At 47.8% G+C, this 3,302-nt stretch overlaps 1 long non-coding RNA gene across 1 annotated transcript; it reads right to left on the reverse strand.

Moving 5' to 3' along the window:
* Positions 1–233: 233 nt before the first annotated feature.
* LOC105993861 lies at positions 234–3,289 on the reverse strand. The gene is made up of 2 exons (XR_001175482.1): positions 3,110–3,289; positions 234–436 (listed from the first exon to the last, which is right to left on the reverse strand). It is a non-coding gene; the product is annotated as an uncharacterized LOC105993861 (long non-coding RNA).
* Positions 3,290–3,302: the final 13 nt, after the last annotated feature.

Consider the following 3,302-nt stretch of genomic DNA (forward strand, 5'->3'; position numbering starts at 1 on the left):
CAGTGACAACAGCTGTGCTTCCCTAAGACATATTATTACACCCACCCCTGGCCTGAGTTGTAGGGTTCTAAGATGAAGGGGAAAAAAAAGTTGAGACAGCAAATAGGAAACTTAAATTCCAGCTGGGACGTTGTTCAGGGATAGAATACTTACCACACACAAGGACCTGTGGTCAAGCCCTGCATCTCACACACACACACACACACACACACACACAATGAAAACAAATAAGGCAGGATGCAGCGACATACATTAGCTTATGTGAAGTATTTGGAGCACATGGGACATGGTTCAACCATGGTGAAACCTTGCGACCATCATTTATTCTCACCGTTCCCATCACGTTTGTGGCCCTGTGCAGTTGTCCACAGTTGACTGTTGCATTCCTCTAATCAAGACCTCCAGGAATGTTCATTTGAACCAAGGCAAGGACTTTCTAAGTAGAAAGTAAAACACAAATACATTATTACTGGCTTTTATTGAAATTTTCCTTGGACGTACCTGAGTCTGGGAAAGGAAAGCATGGGATGTATAGTTTGTGTCAGCCTAAGCGCATCTCTTCTCAAGTGTACCTTTTCTGCAACTGTCTTTCACAAGTTTATGTAAACTAAAGACTGTAAACTCAGTGCCTGCAGTGGCCAGGTGTCTAAAACCAAGGACTGCATCAAGCGTGGTGCGCAGCATGTATACCTTGTCTAGAGAGCAGCAGGCAACCAGCTATAGTAGTGTGAACCCATGCAGGAAATAGCCAGATATCTAATGTCCCAGAGAAATGTTCCTTGGGTTTCCACTGTTGTGATAAATTACCTGAGAAAGGAGGTAAGATTCATCCTGACTTCTAGTTTTGGAGTTCTCTGTCTGTGTGTGGTCTGTTGGCCCCGTTGTTTTGGGGCCAGTGTGAGGACTTTATAGAGAAGAGTGTGGTGGAGCAAAGCCATTCACTTCACAGCAGTCCAGAAGCAAAAGAGAAACAGGGTCTCAACATCTCCTTCAAGGGCCTTCCCCCGAAGACCCGGCATCCTTCCATTAGGCCCTACGGCTTAAAGACCCATTACCCAGTAACACCACAGACTAGAACCAGGCCTTTGACACATACAGCTGCTGGGGGGTATTTAAAATGCAACCTATACATTAGGCCTGGCATAGTGCTACACATCTGTTATCTTGTAACTCAGGAAGTAGAGGCAAGCGGATCCACAGCACCAGGCCAGCCTAGACTACCTAACAAGACACTGTCTTAAAAAAAAAAAAAAGGCCAGGCGCTGGTGGCTCACACCTGTAATCTCAGGAGGCTGAGATCTGAGGATCGCGGTTCAAAGCCAGCCCGGGCAGGAGAGACCGTGAGACTTCTATCTCCAATAAACCACCAGAAAACCGAAGTGGAGCTGTAACTCAAGTGGTAGAGCGCTCGCCTTGAGCTGAAGAGCTGAGGGACAGCGCCCAGGCCCAGAGCTCAAGCCCCACGACCAACAACAACAACAAAAAAAGGAACTTAAAACTGGCACTTCGTCACTTGGGTCACAGCTCTACTTCCAGCTTTCTGGTGGTTATTTACAGATAAGAGTCTCATGGATGGTCCCGTCCAGGCTGGCTTTGAACTGCGATCCTCAATTCTCAGCCTCCTGAGTAGCTAAAACTACACACGCACCAGCACCCAACTAAATTTAATTTTATTTACTCATACAACAAATACAGGTAGTGGTTAAATCCCAGCCAATGATACTCAATTCATTCTCATGTTTTGATAATGTCCACTTTCAGTTATTGACAGTATCATAGTATTTATTTTTTGTCTGTTATGAGACTTTAACTCAGGGCCTGGGCAATCAAGTGTACCTGAGCCTTTTGGCGTAAGTCCAGCACTCTACCACTTTGAGCCACAGAGCCACTTCCAGGTTTCTGCTGGTGGTCTGGAGGAGATAAGAGCCTCATGGACTTTCCTGATCAGGCTGGCTTTGAATAACAATCCTCAGATCTCAGCCTCCTGAGTAGCTAGGGTGATAGCTGGTACTTGGCAATAACATGGTTTTCTTTTTTCTTTTTTGGGGGGGTCCAGTTGTGAGGCCTGAACTCTTGGCCTGGGCACTGTCCCTCAGCTCTTCAGCTCAAGGCTAGCACTCTACCACTTGAGCCACAGCACCACTTCCGGCTTTTTTTTTCCTGCTTATGTGGCGCTGAGGAATCGAACCCAGGGCCTTAAGCATGCAAGGCAAGCGCTCTACCACTGAGCCACCTTCCCAGCCCCAATAACATGGTTTTCTTTGTAGAAGAGAACTACTTGTGGATTTATTGTCTGCTTTATTAACACTAAAGCGTGACCAAAAGAAAGAAGAATGAGGAGGAAAAGGGGAGAACAGCCTTCAGTACAAATAGATAACAAGACCGTGGAAATGGAAAAAAAAAAACAAGTAACAGTTTTTCTATACCTGTGGAGGATGGATGGAGTGTCTATACCTGTGGAGGATGGATGGAGAATTTCTGACTCTGGAGTTGCCAAGTGGTGGGGGAAGAGGGCAGGTGTGCCCTTTGGTGAAATAGCCACGGTGAGGAGGTGGCCATCGGGAAAATAACCACACAGATCTGCTTTGTCATATTTTAATTTTTTTGGGGGGGGGTCTGGTCGTGGGCCTGAACTCTGGGCCTGGTCGCTGTCCCTCAGCTCTTCAGCTCAAGGCTAGCGCTCTACCACTTGAGCCACAGCGCCACTTCCGGCTTTTTTCTTCTTATGTGGTGCTGAGGAGTCGAACCCAGGGCCTCATGCATGCAAGGCAAGCGCTCTACCACTGAGCCACCTTCCCAGCCCCACGTATTTCAATTTTTAATAAGGCTAGATTTCCATTCCTGCCTTGTATTGATCATCCTATGTGCTGTAAAGTAATAAATACAGGAATTCTCCGATAAACAGTAATTACCAAGTTCGATTTTATGTTGAATATAAATGATATTTCAAGTGTAAAAATGCAAATGTGCAGAACCAACATCCACGCCGCACCGAACGCCCCCCCCCCGCCGCCCGCAGCGCTGCCTGGAGCTGGGTTTAAACTGCTTTCTGATGAAATACGCTTCGGTGGCGTCTCTACTTTTCTGAGCACAGTCCGCACAAACGTACCGGAAATATCTGTTGCTGAAAACAATGTGTCAGAACGAAAGTGGACCGGCTTTATTTGCCCCCCTCCACGGTCACAGGAATGGCCAGGGAACATCCCAGATCGGACGCGGCCTCCAAGCGTTAGCGTTTGACCGACGCGACCCCCGGGGGACGGTCCGGGCCGCGGCGTCGGCGTCACCTGCGGCCGGGCGCC

Source organism: Dipodomys ordii, unplaced genomic scaffold (genome assembly GCF_000151885.1).
Source record: "Dipodomys ordii isolate 6190 unplaced genomic scaffold, Dord_2.0 Scaffold101, whole genome shotgun sequence".
Taxonomy (NCBI): domain Eukaryota; kingdom Metazoa; phylum Chordata; class Mammalia; order Rodentia; family Heteromyidae; genus Dipodomys; species Dipodomys ordii.